This window comes from Ictalurus punctatus, chromosome 26, assembly GCF_001660625.3.
Source record: "Ictalurus punctatus breed USDA103 chromosome 26, Coco_2.0, whole genome shotgun sequence".
Classification (NCBI taxonomy): domain Eukaryota; kingdom Metazoa; phylum Chordata; class Actinopteri; order Siluriformes; family Ictaluridae; genus Ictalurus; species Ictalurus punctatus.
Window position 1 is genome coordinate 6,866,680 of NC_030441.2, and position 21,735 is coordinate 6,888,414.

The 21,735-nt window shown below is 40.5% G+C and overlaps 1 long non-coding RNA gene across 1 annotated transcript; it reads right to left on the reverse strand.

The window, feature by feature from the left end:
* Positions 1-737: 737 nt before the first annotated feature.
* On the reverse strand, positions 738-12,874 carry LOC108259028 (uncharacterized). Its single transcript, XR_001810802.3, has 3 exons — positions 5,681-12,874; positions 5,474-5,547; positions 738-5,093 (listed from the first exon to the last, which is right to left on the reverse strand). It is a non-coding gene; the product is annotated as an uncharacterized LOC108259028 (long non-coding RNA).
* Positions 12,875-21,735: the final 8,861 nt, after the last annotated feature.

The following is a 21,735-nucleotide window of genomic DNA, read 5'->3' on the forward strand; positions in this document are numbered from 1 at the left end:
CAAAATCACTTTACAGATCAATAGAGCTAGTATAAACATAACTGTTTACAAAACAGTTGTATTACTGCATTACTGTGGCTAAATTCCATGTGGTGCAATTTAGTTAAGTCGTAATATGGGTTTTATGTAGGACTTTATATGGTATGTACTGTAATTTTGAGATGCTGGTTATAACGTGTTGTTGCATTTATTTGGCAGTTAATTTTTTCTGTTTCTTTCCTTTTCCATTTGAAAGTGTTGTGCTGTATTTAGAGGCTATATTTGTGATAATTTTCTGTCATTTAAGGCAGTATAGTTTTAAATAGAGATGAGGAGTGTAATTGTTGTTGAAGATCGTTGGCCAATCTGACCTAAAAGGACATTTTAATTCCTACCAAATCGTCTACTTGACCTGTGAGCCTCGATAGCTTATCATCTTATCTTCTTTAGGTCCTTTTCAGATTACTAAACAGATGGAGCAATCAAAAACCAAATATCTATTTAAGAGATCCTCTGAACCATGCATTATAGTAGCAGCCCTGGCTACCAGAGGTCTCAATCTAGGACTGGTCATAGCCAGGACTGATTTATTGAGAGGACTTTATACCCAATGCACCACCCAAAGTTATAACTACAGTATATGTAGCTAAGGCAGGTCTTTATTGTGGCTGTTAAAATTAAAGATTATGTAAAGGTAATATTTGCTGCATGTACCGGCACCAATATTGGCTAGTCCATAGTTAACTTTCCAGTTCCTTTTAATGAGATATACAGTAATGACAGTGACATATGGCCCATCAGAATTCCAGTGAACTGGAAAATTTTTGTTACTGCTCCTGTTAGGTCTTTCCAGACTGCTACCATTTCGGTCATCACTGTAGGCTACTTTATTAGTGCTACAAATATTCAACCCTATAACAGTTAGTGTATATTGTTTCCATGCTTTACGGGACTTTTAGAAATGTCTGTTTAACATTATTTGATTGTGATTTAATGTAGAATTCAAACACCCTATTTGTTAACTACCCATGATGTTAACTACACTTTGATTTATTTATTTTTTAAAAACTTTTAATACCCCAAGACATTCCACAGTTACTCACATAGTAGTTGCAGTAGCTTCTCATGTGTGCTTGAATCTGGTGAGATTACTGGGGCGGTCAATGCCCAGGGGCCCATTGTGGTTTTAATCTCTCATTCTCACCTACCATAAACGACTATGATTCTGTATGTTGGAGCAGCCAGGGTCTTCAGATGTGCCCCCAGCTACTCCCTTATGGACATCACTGATTATTGATCAGGGCCAATTCTTCAGCTGATATGAAATCTACATGAAGAGGTCTGCCTTTTTTTCTTTTCTTTTTTTTTAGCCATAGGGAATCTAGATCACTAGACTATTTATTCTAAAGTTTATCAGACAAGGAAGCAGCAAGAACATTATTGTTACTTAAAACACTTTAGCAAATACTTCACTTTGCTTTTAAATTTTTCTTTTAATATTTGGTCTTCATCTGGTGCATAATATGTTCAATATGTAATAAATAATATGTACAACATATATATTTACATGGTTGGCTTTTTTTCACAGGCCTTGGAAGCAGAAACAGTATTACTTTTGGTAATAATTGCATCTTTGAATTCTTCAATGTTCTTCCTTACAATAATGAAGCGGCATAACAGAAAATTATTTAAAACACTTCATGAACTTTCTCATTGAAGAAATCCACCAACATTCCAGAGTTGAAGCTGTTCTGTAGTGAGGAATGGGCTAAAATTCACCCAAGCAGATGTGCATGGACTGTTGACTGATCAACAGCTATCAGAAACATTCAGTTGCAGTTATACACAAGGGGGTCAAACCAGATACTGAAAGCCAAAGTTCACATACTTTTGCCACTCACAGATACAGTGCCCACTAATATTGGCACCCTTGGTAAATATGAGCAAAGAAGGCTGTGAAAAAGCTGTCTTTATTGTTTAACCTTTTGATCTTTTGTACAAAAAATCACAAAAAACTCTGCTCTCATGGAAATCAACAATTGCAAACACAACACAAGTTTATTTTAAAAAAACAACTTTGTTAAATATTTGTGTGGCACAATTATTCGCACCCTTTTAGTCAATACTTTGTGCTACTTCCTTTTGGATTGATAACAGCTCTGAGTATTCTCCTATAATGCATGATGAATGATGAGCTTGGAGAATACATGGAAAAGTATCTAAGACTATTCTGTCATACAGAATCTCTCCAGATCCTTCAAATAGTGAGGTCCAAACTGGTGGGAGTCATGAGAGTCAGGGGACTGAGATGGCCATGGCAGGACCTTGATTTTGTGGTCAGTAAACAATTTTTGTGTTAATATTAATTTACGTTTTGGATCATTGTCCTGCTGGAAGATCAAACCATGGTCCTTTTTAAGCTTTCTGGCAGAGGCAGTCAGGTGTTCATTTAATATCTGTTGATATTTGATAGAGTCCATGATGCCATGTATCCTAATGAAATGTCCAGGTCTTCTGGCAGAAAAACAGCCCCCAAATGAGCCACAAACATATTTAACCATGGGCATGAGGTACTTTTCCATATGGCTACCTCTGTGTGCACCAAACCACCTCTGATGTTTATTGTCAAAAAGCTCTACTTTGGTTTCATCGGACCATAGAGCCCGATCTAGTTCCTGTCCCTAGTCAACCAGGTGTACAAAAAAATATAAAATATCAATGGAAATATACTTTAAATATATTTTCTGATATGAATTCATAGGGATGACAATAATTCTGCCACACATATATTTGACAATGTTTTTTTTTTTTTTTTTTTTTTTAATAAGCCTATGCTGTGTTTGTAATTGTTTGATATCCATGAGAGAATTTTTTGAACAACAGATCAAAGGTTAATTTTTCACAGCCTTAATATTTGCCAAGGTTGCCAATATCAGTGGAGAGAACTGTATGTAATATTGGATCATTTTTCTCAATAAATAAATGACAAAGTGTAACAGTTTTTGTCTCATTTGTTTAATTGAGTTCTCTTTATCTACTTTTAGAACTTGTGTGAATGCAGAAATAGAAAATTCTAAAGGCTTCACAAACTTTCAAGCACCACTGTACCATCTATGTGCTTCAGCAGAAATCGAGATCCATCAGTAGATGATGCTTATTGAAAAGCAGAAATACCCAAGGTGACGATGCACAATTTTCTGTTTCTGACATGATAATACAACAACTCAGTTATGGGTAACTTAGCTATTTCAATAAGAGGTCAAGAAAACTTACATGCATGTATATGCCAGATGCAAAATAAACACAATGGATTATCAATCAGCGGATTATCCTTTGCACATTGTAAAAAAAAAAAAAATGTTCACTCAACTTAACTTATTGAGTTGTCTTTTTGCTTTGACTCAGTTACAGTGAGGGAAAAAAAGTATTTGATCCCCTGCTGATTTTGTACGTTTGCCCACTGACAAAGAAATGATCATTCTATAATTTTAATGGTAGATTTATTTGAACAGTGAGAGACAGAATAACAACAAAAAAATCCAGAAAAACGCATGTCAAAAATGTTATAAATTGATTTGCATTTTAATGAGGGAAATAAGTATTTGAACCCCTCTCAATCAGAAAGATTTCTGGCTACAAGCTGTCTTTTATACAAGTAATAAAGAATTTTTTGAACAACAGATCAAAGGTTAATTTTTCACAGCCTTAATATTTACCAAGGTTGCCAATATCAGTGGAGAGAACTGTATGTAATATTGGATCATTTTTCTCAATAAATAAATGACCAAGTGTAACAGTTTTTGTCTCATTTGTTTAATTGAGTTCTCTTTATCTACTTTTAGAAATTGTGTGAATGCAGAAATAGAAAATTCTAAAGGCTTCACAAACTTTCAAGCACCACTGTACCATCTATGTGCCTCAGCAGAAATCGAGATCCATCAGAACAGACTATGTTTTTCCAGTCTTGACAGTAGATGATGCTTATTGAAAAGCAGAAATACCCAAGGTGACGCTGCACAATTTTCTGTTTCTGACATGATAATACAACAACTCAGTTATGGGGCACTTAGCTATTTCAATAAGAGGTCAAGAAAACTTAGATGCATGTATATGCCAGATGCAAAATAAACACAATGGATTATCAATCAGCAGATTATACTTTGCACATTGTAAAAAAAAAATTGTTCACTCAACTTAACTTATTGAGTTGTCTTTTTGCTTTGACTCAGTTACTGTACATTGTATTTATGTAAAATACAAAAAAAAAAAGTCATTTCAACTTAAAAAGTTTTGTTGACACAATTAAATAATTGACCTATTGAACTACTAATTGAACTACTCATTTCAAGTAATGCAGGCTTCCCAAGTTCAATTGAAATACTGTTATAAAAAGTAAGGTGAACTTAACTTTTTCAAGTTGTCTGTACTAAAATTCGAGTTAATGTAACTTGCTAATCTTCTCTGTATCGTTCCAATCTCAATATATGTGCTGCCGTAGCACTTAATCTGGCTTATTTTCCTAACTTACATTAGCAAGTTCAACCAAATAAATAACCCATTTTTCCATATGAAAGACTTTATCAATTGTTTCCCTTATAAATTTACAAATGTAAACAGAACAAGTCAAACAGGTTCAAATATCCAGAGCTACAATAGCCAGTGTTTCTTTTAACTCTTTAAGCAAAAGGTTTAAAATTTAATATTGTGGTAAAATCAATTTGAGTAAACAAAAATCTATTACAATTATAAAAAATAAATTAAATTACATTTTTACATTTTCTCTTACAAGAAATTCATAACACCCATCTCTACTTCAGCAGTTTATTTTTAAGTGAATGTACTCGTACACTGCAGGCATTAGCTCCAATGTTCATGAACAGCCTCTGAATGACCTCAAAGGTGTATAAAGTTTTTGGGGTAGTTTATGTTAAGTGCTTAAAGCAATCCCATCAAGTTGACAATGCATTTGGTACATCACCAAGATTGCATACAACTTCTTCGATTACAAGAGCTACACCATTGCAGTCACACGGAATAGGGTCCATGACATCATCCACAACTGTAATGATTCCAACAGTCATGCCCTTGATTAAATCTTCTTCACAATCTGTGTGCTGTATTATAAACAAAGACAAACTTTAAAATGTGCTTTCACACATACAACCTCACAAGCTCAACGACTTAAGAACAGCATGAGTGAACCGATCTTAACTTTACTAGTTATCGCACAAAATGAATTAATATTGAGTGAGTTATCCGTTCAATCGAAGCCAACTTTCGGTCACTTTATTGATCATGATTCTCCATGCTTTCCTATCTTGGAATTAATATTAGAAGGTGGTAAATAATACAGTACAACTTCCTGAAATTTTTAATCTCTCATGAAAATAAAACAAGGTAAACTCCATCAAAATAGTTGGAAATATCAATACATGGACTTCCATTATCTGAATATCTTCCAAAATCCCTTCTTACTTTTTTCACAGACACTTACCCCACAGATCTTTAAGAAACTGAGATGGATTCCCCATGCATGTACAGTGGCAGCCCCAGCAGTACTGCAACCCTCTGCAATTTGATGATTTGATGCATCAAAAGTACAAATGTATTATATTCAAATTATGCAGGACAAGAGAAATAGCAAGAAAGGAAATGACCACAGTGTTTACAAAACAAGTACACTTTAAATAAATCTACTCACATTTTTATCCAGGCTCTCCAGTATGGCACTCATTTCTGCGATGTCTGCATAGCGCCTTGAGCGGTACAAATACAGCAGCTTTGAGACATGTTTGTCAAGACCCTCATGAAAGGACTTGCTCAGGTCCATCGACACCAGTCTGATGAATTCTGCGCTGATCATCAGTCATTACAAAACATCAAACAAACATAACAGAAACATGTTAAACAACACTGCAAAAAAAAGTCATCTGAAGTTTCACAGTGCCGGTCAAATATCATAAGGTTCCATTCCAAAGTACTACAGCACTGGTGTACAATGTAGCCAAGTCCATAAAGTTACACTTATGGTAAAAGAACTAAAAATGCAAGTTTAATATTTTTTTTTCATATTGGATATGACAAAAAAGACAAAGTTACTTCAGTGCCTGAAGTAATTTTATGAAGAAAAGAAAAAAAAGACATTCAAAAATGTAATAAACAGTGTACACAAGCAAGATCAGGACCAAAGTAATAGTTTCTCACCATTTCTCACCAAATTTATATATATATACACAGTATCTCACAAAAGTGAGTACACCCCTCACATTTTTGTAAATATTTGATTATATCTTTTAATGTGACAACACTGAAGAAATGACACTTTGCTACAATGTAAAGTAGTGAGTGTACAGCTTGTATAACATTGTGAATTTGCTGTCCCCTCAAAATAACTCCACACACAGCCATTAATTGCTAAACCGTTGGCAACAAAAGTGAGTACACCCCTAAGTGAAAATGCCAAAATTGGGCCCAATTAGCCATTTTCCCTTCCCGGTGTCATGTGACTTGTTAGTGTTACAAGGTCTCAGGTGTGAATGGGGAGCAGGTGTGTTAAATTTGGTGTCATCGCTCTCACACTCCCTCATACTGGTCAATGGAAGTTCAACATGGCACCTCATGGCAAAGAACTCTCTGAGGATCTGAAAAAAAGAATTGTAGCTCTACATAAAGTTGGCCTAGACTATAAGAAGATTGCCAAGACCCTGACACTGAGCTGCAGCATGGTGGCCAAGACCATACAGCGGATTAACAGGACAGGTTCCACTCAGAACAGGTCTCGCCATGGTCGACCAAAGAAGTTGAGTGTACATGCTCAGCGTCATATCCAGAGGTTGTCTTTTGGAAATAGATGTGTGAGATTAAAGGGGTGCTGCAGAGATTAAAGGGGTGGGGAGTCAGCCGTCATCTCCGAAGGAAGCCTCTTCTAAAGATGATGCACAAGAAAGCCTGCAAACAGTTTGCTGAAGACAAGCAGACTAAGGACATGGATTACTGGAACCATGTCCTGTGGTCTGATGAGACCAAGATAAACTTATTTGGTTCAGACGGTGACAAGCGTGTGTGGCGGCAACCAGGTGAGGAGTACAAAGACAAATGTGTCTTGCCTACAGTCAAGCATGGTGGTGGGAGTGTAATCGTCTGGGGCTGCATGAGTGATGCCGGCACTGGTAATACAGTTCATTGAGGGAACCATGAATGCCAACATGTACTGTGACATACTGAAGCAGAGAATGATCCCCTCCCTTCGGAGACTGGGCCGCAGGGCAGTATTCCAGGATGATAACGACCACTGCCTTGTTAAAGAAGCTGAGGGTGAAGGTGATGGACTGGCCAAGCATGTCTCCAGACCTAAACCCTGTTGAGCATCTGTGGGGCATCCTCAAACAGAAGGTGGAGGAGCACAAGGTCTCTAACCTCCACCAGCTCCGTGATGTTGTCATGGAGGAGTGGAAGAGGACTCCGGTGGCAACCTGTGAAGCTCTGGTGAACTCCATGCCCAAGAGGGTTAAGGCAGTGCTGGAAAATAATGTTGGCCACACAAAATATTGACACTTTGGGCCCAATTTGGACATTTTCATTTTCGTTCATCACGTGACTGCCCCCCTTTCACAGTGGGGCTGTGAAGTGATGAACGAACGACTCGAACCAAAGACTCCAGAGGTGAACTAACCATTTCTGTTTCCGGTACATAACCTATGGGGACGTTGCTGCGCATGCACGGTCAAAAATGAACGAGTCACTCTCTGAGACAACTCGTTGTTCCCGAATCATATTAAAGATTTGTTGAAAATGAACGAATCGTCATGAACAACACATCACTACGCAGTCTTCCTTCTGCTTCGCGCTTCACGTGAGATCTCGCAATAAAATGTTTAGAGCATCATTATTGTATTGATTCAACATATGCTTTTAAGTTGAGGTGACCGATACTGTTGGTAATTCAATTTACAAACTAGTTGCGACAGTGAAAGTTTAACATATTAAGTTGACTGAAAAACTAAAAAAAAAAAAAAAATTTGTTGTGTTAACTTAAAAATTTACTTGGGAACAACTAAAACTCAAAATCAATTTTTACAGTGCAGGGAAGAGACAAAGAAACAAACAATGCTATTTGGTGTAGAAATCAATACTGAAAGAATTAAATGGATCATTTAGAATATAGTGGGTGAAGATGAGACATGGGTGGACCTTCCAGGAGGACAACGATCCAAAGCATACAGTAAAGGAAACTCAAGGTGTCAATCACCTGACTTGAATCCAACTGAACAAGATTTAAAGACAATATGTTTAGAAGAATGGGCCAAATCACACCTGAATACTGCGGCCGATTAATTTCTTCATACAGGAAGCATCTTCCAGCTGGCATTATAAACAAAGGCTTCTCCAATAAGTATTAAATAAATTTCAGTTAGCATGTTCAATACTTTTTTCCTGTGTCATTCCACATTATTCTACCTATTTTTATTTATGGAATTTACTGTTTACATTTGCAGAGTTCTTGAGTTAATACTGATGTCTGGTGAAAATTTCATGTTAATAGCCTCATTGAAAATATATTTAGTGTATATGCTTGCATTTCACTGTCATCAAAACAAAAATAGCCACAACATAATAAATACACTTATTTAGTTATTTATTTGAATCTGATGCTTTCAAATGATACCTTGTTTATGTGTGTAAACAGAAGGATTTATTAGCAGTGAGCATTATATGTAACTCTATTATACATTCTCACTAAAATGGTGGGTGCTGGCATCTTCTTCGTCGGTAAGACAGTTTTATATTTGAGTGCTATCAAGTCGTGATTTTATGTAACTTGAGCGGATCCAGCCACATGAACAAAAGTGCGAATCTCATTGGTCGGCCAATTTTTGACACGGTGTATCAAAAAACCCGAATCCCTTGACGTTGAAACAATTTGCTGCTTTGACACCAAGCATTTTAAGCCTGCATGTGAACACTCTCACTGACAGCCACTGGGCCGTTAAACAGACCGTATTTCATGTGAACAGGTCTTTAGTGAACCTGTGCCCACTGCAGCTTCAGTTTTCTGTTCCTGGCTGACAGAAGTGGAACCGGCCTTCTGCTGTTGTAGCCCATCCATCTCAAGGTTCGACATGTTGTGCATTCTGAGATGCTTTTCTGCTTATCACAATTGTATAAAGTGGTTATCTGAGGTACTATAGCCTTTCTGCCAGCTCGTAGCAGTCTGGCCATTCTCCATTGACCTCTCTCAAGGCATTTCTGTCAGCAGAAACTGCAACTAACTAGATGTTTTTTCTTTATTAGCAGAGATCGATATACAATAAGTGACAGTTTCCAAAATCCAGATGGTAATCCAAACAGGTAAACAAAGAGGCAAGGAATCAAGGCAAAAAACAATGGCTCACAAATGTAAACAAAGCAACATCTTTAAGGCTTTGTAATAGTAGTAGTAGTAATAATAATTATAATAATAATAATAATTATTATTAATATTGTTTTTGTTGTTGTTGCTGTTCTTGTTTATATAGCATCTTTCATACAGAAAATTCAGCTCAAAGTAATTCACAATTGAAAAGTGTCATGTACTCCTCGTAATGAAGGTTCGTATGGATGCAAGTGCAGAAAGAGCTTTTAATAAAGAGAGGCAGGCAGACAAGTCCAAATCATGAGACAATAGCGTGTTCGAAAAAAAACAGGCAATGGGTCAGGCAACCTACAAACAGGCATAAACTAGGCAAGGCAAGAATCGAGACAGAGAAATAAGAACAAGGACCATGAAACAAATCGAGGAACAACGTATAAATGCTTGTTAGTGTGATAACATTAGTAAAGAGACACAAGGGGTTTAAATGACAAATGTAATCAGGGGTGAAACACAAGACAGCTGAGAACAATGATGGCACACCTACGGGAAACAACCAATGACAATTCAGAGGCGGAGACAGGACATAAACCATAGCAAAAGCGAGTGTAGAAAGTAAATACTGTCACTGAAGTAATCAATGTCACTGAAGACCCTAAAGCGCTAGCTCGAGGGGAAATCGTGACAAAAAGATATAATAAAATGATAAAATAATAATAAAACAATAATAATGCAAGACAACATAAAAATGTTATATTAAAAGTTAAAAAGTCTTTAAGAAATAAAAAATAAGTAATCAAACAGAATATAAAATACGACGAAAATCATTAAGAGATAAGCAGTTTATGCAAAAAAACAAGAGGACTAATTAAAAGCCAAGGTAAATAAATGTGTTTTAAGCTGCTTTTTAAATATATTTAGTGACGGTGACTGATGGATATAGGCTGGGAGTGAGTTCCACATCCTGGGAGCATGGATACTAAAAGCAGTTTCACAAAGCGCCTTCTGCTAAAAGGAACTGGATGAACTTTTGCAATGTCCTTCAAATAATAAAACGCAACCTTAGAGATATTGTTAATGTGAGGAAAAAATCTGACATCAAAGTCAACTATTACACCCAGATTTCTAGCCCGTGTTTTGATCAATAAAGAGAGAGAACTGATCTTGTTAAATAGGCATTCTCTTTTTTGTTTATCTCCTACAGTTATCCTGGTTTAACTGTAGATAGGTCTGTGACATCCAGTTAGATATTTCATTCAAGCATGTAACTAATTTGTTAATTGGCTCTTAATTACCCGTTGACATTGATATATAAAGTTTTGTGTCATCTGCATAACTATGAAAACTTCATGTCTACCAAGAGGTAACATGTCGTGTGAGAAAAGCAAGTCCTAAAATGGATCCTTGTGGAATTCCAAATGAAATCATATTGTCTTCATGTGTGACTTCCCTATTTAACCTAAATCTGTCTACCACACAAGTATGGCCTAAACCAGCTTAGCATGGCTTCTGAGAGTCCTACCCAATGTTCAGGTCTGTGTAGAAAAGTATCATGGTCTACAGTATCAAAAGCTGTACTCAGGTCAAATAAGAAATGTGGAATTGGAAATGTGATTGGAACTGGCACTTAGCTCATCATTTAAAATTCTGACATTGGTGGTCTCAAAAGGCTGATAGGAATTTTTCAGACATTATTCAAAATAAGAAAATCATGAAGCTGAATAAAAACAGCTTTTTCTAAAGTTTTAATTAAAAATGGTCGGTTAGATATAGCTCTAAAATGACTAAAAATAGCTGTAAGCGCAGGAGCGCTGTCTTTATTAATAAACAAAGAAGCAAACAAACAAACACAAGAAACGCGGTCTAGGTTGAACAGGACTATGGTCTAGGCATTACTCGGGAACGTAACAGGGACATGAGACCGCTAGCATACTACCCGCATTCACTACTGAACTAACACACATGCTAAACACTACAAATGTTACTAATGCTGCAACTGATAATACTGCACGAAGTGTGCAGCCACACAAGGGGTTTAAATAGCCAACATAATTACACTAAACATAAACACCTGGCTCAAATTAAGCTACACCCTCGTACATCCAGCCAATGTCCAAGCAGGAAGAGAAGGAAACCAAAACAATAGTGTCACGTGTCTTGTTGGAAGCTGTGCCGCAGTGACCTCTGCCGGCTGTGGCGTCACAGTAGGTTTGATAGGCTTTGAAAGTAACGTGAAAGTAAAGTAATTGGTAATCGGTTTACTTTTTACATGCCGTAATTAGTAATGTAATCAGATTACAATTTTAAAGAAGTAATTAGTAATATGTAGTGGATTACTTTTTTGAGTAACTTGTAAAGTTACTTGTAGAGTTACACTGGTTGTCATGACAGTAACTTTGTTTACTTGTGGCATGTGTGTTTTGTTTTGGTTTCTGTCCTGTCTTCACCCCGTCATGCTATTGATTTTTTCCTAATGTCTCAGCTGTTTTGTGTTATCCACTTGATTGTGCTTAGGATTTAAAACCATTGTGCGCCTTTGTTTGGGGTGTAGTATATGCTCAGTTACCTTGTGTTCTGTTGGTACCAAACCTTGATTTTCTCGTCTTTGCCTTTCACTGTTTTAAACCTTGTTTCTGCCCTTTGATTCAGTTTTGTACCTTCTCTAGTTTAGCCTGATTGTTCATGACCTGACCATTGCCTGTTTATTGTTTATAAACCCTTTGGATTTTTCTGTCTGGATTATTTAATAAACACAGTTTTTAGCATGCATACCTGCAATTTCCACCACATGACAGATTACTTCACCTCTACAATGGATGTGTCACAATCTCCCCTTCTGGCAGCACGCTCAGAGAGATGAGAGGGCGGGCGCATGCACAAGCTACATTCACGAGTGCTCAGCGAGCGCATGCTCTACGGATGTTGACAACTGTGACAACTGTGACACTGAGGACGTCGTGCTTTCCTGCTCCGCTGAGGACGTCGCTTTGCTTTCCTGCTCCGCTGAGGACATCGCTCTGCTTTCCTGCTCCGCTCATGGCGTCGCTCTGTTTTTCTGTTCTGCTGAGTACATTGTTTTGCTTTTCTGTTCCACTGAGGATGCTGTGCAGTCTCCTGGTTCAGCTGGGGACATTTTGCCCAGGGGGCCAGGACTGCCATTGGAGAGGACTATTTTGAGGTGCTCCGGGAGGTGTGCCCTTGTGGGGGTTTATGTCACGAGTGCTCAGCGAGCGCATGCTCTACGGATGTTGACAACTGTGACATTGTTTACTGTGGACATGTACATTTGTTTTGTTTCTGTTCTGTCTCTTCCCCGTTCTGTCATTGGCTGTTGTTCGAGGGTGTCTAGATTGGTGTCAGTCTCCAGCACTTAACAATGATTATGTTATCATGATTATGATTATGATTATGTATTACGGGCGTGACAGAATACTCCGCCCAAAACATGGAAGCAGCAGGAGAACGAGGAGAGCATCAAGGCAGTCAATATACGGATTACTGGCCACGATTGCTATCAGTGCAGTTTCCCCAGAGGACTGCCTCTGAACTCCCACCTGAGACACGTGGGTTAGAGAGCTACCCGATGATGTTCCTGTGCCACTGCCAAGTGTACTTCAGTAGCCTGGCGTATCCCAAGCCTGACAAGAAACAGTGGCTTGGGTTCTTAGTGTCCCGGTTTTGTGGCCCGGCCTGTGACTGGGTGGATCAGCTGGTACGTACAGGTTCCGCCGTCCTCAATGATGACACTCGGTTTGTGGAACTTTTTCTGGAGTTCACTCAGCCAGGGCAGCTACATGGCCTCGATTTACTGTGGTGGAGCATCAATGGGATGACCCAGGCTGACCCGCTATTTCACCTATATTACAAGTGGATGGACATGGCAGAATCCGCAGCTTCGTTTCAGGTACCGGCCAACATGGTGGAGGTGGCACCGACCTGTATGGCTGAGGGGTGGTGGAAAGAGGCTCCGCTGCGGTGTTCTATATGCACATAACTAGGTATCCAGGAATCATTTTTCTGCTCTCAGCAATGCTTCGAGAGCAGTTGGCGTAAACACAGATGGCTACATAAGAAAGCATCTGCAGAGCTCCAGCCCGAAGTCAATGTGGTTACCTCAGAACCAGAGCTTGAACCTGAGACCCATGAGGTGGTCTCACCTGCCGAGCATCAGCCAGAGGTCAACACGGTGACCTCAGAGCTCCAGCTCGAGACCCACGATGTGGTCTCGCATGCTGAGCTCCAGCCAGAGGTCAATGTGGCAACCTCCGAGTTCCAGTCAGAGGTCAACGTGGTGACCTCAGAGCTCCAGCTTGAGACCCACGAGGAGGTCTCAGCACTTGAACTACAGTCAGAGGTCAATGTGGTGACCTCAGAGCTACAGCTTGAGACCCACAAGGAGGTCTCACCTGCCAAGCTCCAACCAGAGGTCAATGTGGTAACCTCAGAGCTCCAGCTTGAGACCCACGAGGAGGTCTCAGCACCTGAGCTCCAGCCAGAGATCCATGAGGAGGTCTTACAAGCTGAGCACCAGCCAGAGGTCAACATGGTGACCTCAGGGCTCCAGCCAGGGGTCAACATAATGATCTCAGAGCTTCAGCCAGAGGTCACCATGGTGACCTCAGCCCCAGAGTTTCAGCCTGAGAACCATGAGGGGGTCTCAGCCCTAAAATTCCAATGTAATGCCAAGTTCCTTTCCCAGGTTGAGGAGACGGCCAACTCAAGCTCTGCTCACGCGAAGTTCCTGTCCCAGGTCAAAGAGACGGCCAAGCTCTGCTCATGCCAAGTTCCTGTCCCAGGTCGAAGAGATGGCCTCCCAAGACACATTACATTACACCCAAATCTGCTGACACAGACAACCAGGTTCTGCTCACGCCCGAGTCTGCTGACACGGGTAGCCAAGTTCTGCTCACAACTAAGTCTGTAGATACGACCAACGAAGTCCTGCTCACGCCGACATCTGCTGACACAGCCAACCAAATTCAGCCTGCAGAGTCCACTGAGGACGTCGTGCTTTCCTGCTCCGCTGAGGACGTCGCTTTGCTTTCCTGCTCCGCTGAGGACATCGCTCTGCTTTCCTGCTCCGCTCATGGCGTCGCTCTGTTTTTCTGTTCTGCTGAGTACATTGTTTTGCTTTTTGGTTCTGCTGAGGACGTCGCTTTGCTTTTCTGTTCCACTGAGGATGCTGTGCAGTCTCCTGGTTCAGCTGGGGACATTTTGCCCAGGGGGCCAGGACTGCCATTGGAGAGGACTATTTTGAGGTGCTCCGGGAGGTGTGCCCTTGTGGGGGTTTATGTCACGATCTCCCCTTCTGGCAGCGCGCTCGGAGAGATGAGAGGGCGCACGCATGCACGATCTACATGCACGAGTGCTCAGCAAGTGCATGCTCTTCGGATGTTGACAACTGTGACATTGTTTACTGTGGACATGTGCATTTGTTTTGTTTCTGTTCTGTCTCCTCCCTGTTCTGTCATTGGCTTATATACCGTGCGCCTCCCAGTACATGGGCGGAGTATTAGATATAGTTAGTATAGTTAGATATGCTGTTTAATTACCTTGATAGATTGAGCTAGTTTACACTTTAGATTAGTTCATTAGTCCACACTGGTTTTTCGGCTCCCAGTTTATAGTACTAGTTAATGTCCTTACCTGCACCTGCTTCCGTACTCTACACGTCTCATGACGTGACAGGATGCAGCAGGAAAGCAGAGGGGATTTCACTCCAGGGAGAATTTCCCCAGTGGACTCACCTGGATGTTCTGGCTCCCTTAGAGGGCTTTGAAAGATTTATGAATAGATTTTTTTCTAAAGTGCCACATTTATTTTGAGAGCCTGTTAAACCCCAAGCCCAAAGAGAAGCAGTAGCTGGGGTTCATGTTGTCCTGTTTCATGGGCACAGCCCACCAGTGGGCGGGCTCCTAATTGCACGGGCAACTTCAGCCTGGGTAGCATGGTTGAGTTCTTGTGCCTCATGAGGTTAATTTTTGATAACGCAGACTTTCAGTTTGATTTGGAGGAAGTTATGGGGAGGGCCAGGTGGTCTCTCCTGTAGCACTACAGCCAGAGGTCAATATGGTGACCTCATCTCCAGATCTCCAGCCTGAGACCCATGAGTTAGTTTCTCCTGCCAAGCTCCAACCAGAGGTCAATGTGGCAACCTCAACTCTAGACCCTGTTGGCCTGAGGCTGACAAGACAGCCTCCCAAGCCAGGCATAAGATCTTTCCCAACCCATCCTCCCCTACTGCGGATCTCAGTCAGCATCCCTGTTCAATTGAGGATGCCGCTCAGCCTCCCTGTTCAGCTGAAGGTGTTGCTCCACCTCCCGGGTTCAACTAAGACTCCGCTTCACCTCTCTGTTCCGCCTCGGATTTGACTAAACCAGGCTGATCTTCAGATATCGCTCTGCCTTCTTGCTCAGCTGAGGACATAGCTCCGCCAACCTGCTCGGCTGAGGACGTCGCTCTGCCATCCTGCTACTTTGAGGTTGTCATTCTGCCTCCATGCTCCTCTGAAGACATCACTCTTTTTCTCTGCTTTGCACCATGTGTCGGTCCCCCTTCTTGCTCCATGGAGGACATTGCTCCCCCTCTGGCCGCATGGAGAACTTTGCTCCCCCTCTGACCTCAGATTTTAATGTAAACAATTATATTACATATCATTTTACGTCAGAGAATGTGAAACATGTCAGAGTATTTAATGCATAACGTGAAAATGTCATACTGGAGCACGTCATGCAATTGATTGTCAGAGCACATTTGATGAAAACTATCTTTCTTCACATCAATTCTCACTTTTTTCACCTTTTCATACTTTATTATAATGTTATAGATTTTAATATAAACAATCAAATTACGACTGGCACCCTGTCCAGGGTGTACCCCGCCTTGTGCCCGATGTTCCCTGGGATAGGCTCCAGGTTCCCCCACGACCCTGAAGAAGGAGTAAGCGGTAGAAGATGGATGGATGGATGGACAATCAAATTACGTATCACTTTACCTCAGAAAATGTGAAACTTGTCAGAGTATTGTAAGAATTACAGACTGCCTCTCAGCGGATTCCAACCCGAACTAGTTAGGACAAGCTTGTTCCCCAAAAAGGCTGAATTATCGAAGGGTCGCAGCAATATGTGTATATTTACCATCTAAAGTGACTTTCACACAGTTAGCATGGGAGCGGCAATGGGACATCAAGAACCATCCCTGAACAAAGGGCTAGGTGACCGTAATTAGCATGTCTGTCTCGATAATCCCATCTCCTCACCATTTGGGGTCACACCTGTAACAACATCCGTACTGTGAGAATGGAAAGTGATCACATCAAATGCTATCCGTGATATACATTTAGAATGAAACGTAATTTACCTTACATACAGAGAAACCTCGTTTGAAACAGTATAAAAATGTGTGTGTTGATATCATTCGGGGTTCACTTTGACTCCGACGAACCCGAAGTGCCCTCATGTACCTTGTCACTGCTACGCTGTAATATAGTTATTCTTCTTTGAGATCTTCGACATCCTCTTCATTATTTCTTACAGTATCTTATTATATAAAAATGTGAAAAATGTTATACTGGAGTATGTCACGCAATTCAATATATATGTTTGTTAGAAAAATCATTTTCGTTTGCGCCTAGTGGCTTGAAAATCGCTGAATAGAGTTTTCAGTGCATGAAGCGCATCCTTGTATATGCACACACAGGACAAATGATAACACCAAATGTCAGAGCACATGTGATGAAAACTGCCTTTCTTCACTTCAATTCTCACTTTTATCACCTTTTCGTACTGTATTATCATGTTATAGATTTTAATGTGAACAATCATAGAAAGTATCATTTTATGTCAGAAAATGTGAAACACATCAGAATATTTTATAATGTCATAATGTAAAAAATGTCATACTAGAGCATGTCAGGCAATTTATTGTCAGAGCACATGTGATGAAAACTGCCTTTCTTCACTTCAATTCTCACTTTTTTCACCTTTTCAAACTAATATGAAATATCAGAACAATATCAGAACACATATTAAAAATTTCATACTGGAGCACATCACGCAGTTGATTGTCAGAGCACATTTGATGCAAGCCTATCCCTACCCTAAAACTCGCTTATGCTAGTGTTAAGCTTGGGCTAGGCTTACATCAAATGTAAGCCTAGCATAACCCTAACTTTAGCATAATAGTAACCCAGGCCCAACCCTAACACTAGCATAATAGTAACCCTAGCCCAACCCTAACACTAGCATAACAATAACCCAAGCCCAACCCAAACACTAGCAAAAGAGTAAATCTAGCCCAACCCTAACACTAGCATAATAGTAACCCTAGCCAAACCCTAACCCTAGCATAATAGTAACCCTAGCCCAACTGTAACACTCGCATTATAGTAACCCTAGCCAAATCCTAACACTAGCATAATAGTAACCCTAGCCCAACCCTAACACCCGCATAATAGTGACTATAGCCCAACCCTAACACTAGCATAATAGTAACCGTAGCCAAACCCACACACTTGCATTATAGTAACCCTAACACTCGCATGATAATAACCCTAGCCAAAACCTAACTCTAGCACAATAGTAACCCTAGCCCAACCCTAATCCTTGCATAAAAGTAATCCTAGCCCACCCTAACACTAGAAGAATAGTAACCCTAGCACAAACCTAACAATAGCACAAGGGTAAACCTAATAGTAATAATAGTATTACTAATAGTAAACCGAGCCCAACTTAATTCTAGCAAAAAAAGTAACCCTAGCCCAAACATAACACTAGCAAAAGAGTAAATCTAGCCCAACCCTAACACTAACATAATAGTAGCCCTATCCCAACGCTAACACCAGCATAATAGTAACCCTAGCCCAACCCTAACACTAGCATAATAGTACCCCTAGCCCAGCCGTAACATTAGCATAACTGTAACCCTTGCCCAACCCTAACACTAGCATAATAGTAACCCTAGCCCAACCCTAACACTTGCATAATAGTAACCCTAGCCCAACCCTCACACTCGCATTATAGTAACCCTAGCCAAATCCTAACACTAGCATAATAGTAACCCTAGCCCAACCCTAACACCCGCATAATAGTGACTATAGCCCAACCTTAACACTAGCATAATAGTAACCGTAGTCAAACCCACACACTTGCATTATAGTAACCCTAGCCAAACCCTAACACTCGCATGATAATAACCCTAGCCAAAACCTAACTCTAGCACAATAGTAACCCTAGCCCAACCCTAATCCTTGCATAAAAGTAATCCTAGCCCAACCCTAACACTAGAAGAATAGTAACCCTAGCACAAACCTAACAATAGCACAAGGGTAAACCTAGCAAAACCCTAACACTAGCACAATAGTAACCCTAGCTCAACCCTAACTCTAGCATAATAATAACCCTAGCCCAACCCGAATAGTAATAATACTATTACTAATAGTAAACCGAGCCCAACCCTAATTCTAGCAAAAAAAGTAACCCTAGCCCAAACATAACACTAGCAAAACAGTAAATCTAGCCCAACCCTAACACTGACATAATAGTAGCCCTATCCCAACGCTACCACCAGCATAATAGTAACCCTAGCCCAACCCTAACACTAGCATAATAGTACCCCTAGCCCAACCCTAACACTAGCAAAATAGTAGCCCTAGCCCAACCCTAACACCCGCATAATAGTAACCATAGCCCAACACTAACACTAGCATAACAGTAACTGTAGCCAAACTCACACACTTGCATTAAATAACCCTAGCCAAGCCCTAACCGTAGCATAATAGTAACCCTAGACAAACCCTAACACTTGCATTATAGTAACCCTAGCCAAACCCTAACTTTAGCACAATTCTAACCCTAGACCAATCCTAACACTAGCACAATAATAATCCTAGCCAAACCCTAACTATCGGTTTATAGTAACCCTAGCCCTATCCTACCCTTAGCATAATAGTAACCCTAGCCCAACGCTAACACTAGCATAACATTAACCCTTGCCCAACCCTAACACTTGCATTATAGTAACCCTAGCCATACCATAACTCTGGCACAATAGTAACCCTAGCCCAACCCTAACCCTAGCATAATAGAAACCCTACCCCAACCCTAACACTAGCATAATAGTACCCCTAGCCCAACCCTAACACTAGCAAAATAGTAACCCTAGCCCAACCCTAACACCCGCATAATAGTAACCATAGCCCAACACTAACACTAGCATAACAGTAACTGTAGCCAAACCCACACACTTGCATTATAGTAACCCTAGCCAAACCCTAACCCTAGCATAATAGTACCCCTAGCCCAGCCGTAACATTAGCATAACAGTAACCCTTGCCCAACCCTAAAATGAGCAAAATAGTAGCCCTAGCCCAACCCTAACACCCGCATAATAGTAACCATAGCCCAACACTAACACTAGCATAACAGTAACTGTAGCCAAACTCACACACTTGCATTAAATAACCCTAGCCAAGCCCTAACCGTAGCATAATAGTAACCCTAGACAAACCCTAACACTTGCATTATAGTAACCCTAGCCAAACCCTAACTTTAGCACAATTCTAACCCTAGACCAATCCTAACACTAGCACAATAATAATCCTAGCCAAACCCTAACTATCGGTTTATAGTAACCCTAGCCCTATCCTACCCTTAGCATAATAGTAACCCTAGCCCAACGCTAACACTAGCATAACATTAACCCTTGCCCAACCCTAACACTTGCATTATAGTAACCCTAGCCATACCATAACTCTGGCACAATAGTAACCCTAGCCCAACCCTAACCCTAGCATAATAGAAACCCTACCCCAACCCTAACACTCGCATTATAGTAACCCTAGCCAAACCCTAACCCTAGCATAATAGTAACCCTAGCCCAACGCTAACACTAGCATAACATTAACCCTTGCCCAACCCTAACACTGGCATAAGAGTAACCTTAGCCCAACCCTAACACTAGCATAATAGTAATCCTAGCATAACCCTAACCCTAGCATAATAGTAACCCTAGCCCAACCAAAACACTCGCATAATAGTAACCCTAGCCAAAATTTAACACTTGCATTATATTAACCCTAGCCAAACCCCAACAGCAGCATAATAGAAACCCTAACCCAATCCTAACACTAGCATAATAGTAACCCTAGCCAAACCCTAACACTTGCATTAAAGTAGCCCTAGCACAACACTAAGCCTAGCATAATAGTAAACCTAGCCCAACCCTAACACTTTCCTAATAGTAACTCTAGTCAAGCCTTAACACTCACACTATAGTAACCCTAGCCATACCATAACTCTGGCACAATAGTAACCCTAGCCCAACCCTAACCCTAACATAGTAAACCTGCCCCAACCCTAACACTAGCAAAATAATAACCCTAGCCATCCTAACAGTAGCACAATGGTAGCTCTAGCCCAAGCCTAAAACTAGCATAATAGTAACCCTTGCCAAACCCTAACACAATCAATTATGCTCAAATTATAGTAACCCTAGCCAAACCTTAACACTCGAATTATAGTAACCCTAGCCAAACCTTAACACTCTCATTACAGTAACCCTCGCCAAAGCCTAACACTTGCAGTATTGTAACCCTAGCCAAACCCTAACACTTGCATTATAGTAACCCTAACCAAACCTCACAATAGCATAATAGTAACCCTAGCCAAACTCTAACCCGTAACCCTAGCCCAACCTTAACACTAGCATAATTGTAACTCTAGCCAAAACTTAGCACTTGCATTATAGTAACCCTAGCCAATCCCTAAGACTCGCAGGATAGTAACCCTAGCTGACCCTAACACTAGCACAATAGTAACCCAGGCCCAACCCTAACACTAGCATAACAGTAACCCTAGCCCAACCCTAACACTAGTGCAACTTTAACACTAGCATTATAGTAACCCTAGCCCAACCCTAACACAATAGTAACCCTAGTCAAACCCTACAACTATCATAATAGTAACCCTAGCCAAACCCTAACACTAGCATAATAGTAACCCTAGCCCAACCCTTACACTCGCATTATAGTAACCCTAGCCAATCTCTAACACTCGCATTATTGTAACTCTAGCCAAAGCCTAACACTTGCATTATTGTAACCCTAGCCAAAGCCTAACACTTGCATTATAGTAACCCTAGCCAAACCCTTACACTCGCACAATTGTAACAATGGGTCAACCCTAACACTAGCATAACAATAACCCAAGCCCAACCCAAACACTAGCAAAAGAGTAAATCTAGCCCAACCCTAACACTAGCATAATAGTAACCCTAGCCAAACACTAACATAATAGTAGCCCTATCCCAACGCTAACGCCAGCATAACAGTAACCCTTGCCCAACCCTAACACTAGCAAAATAGTAACCCTAGCCCAACCATAAAACCCACATAATAGTGACCATAACC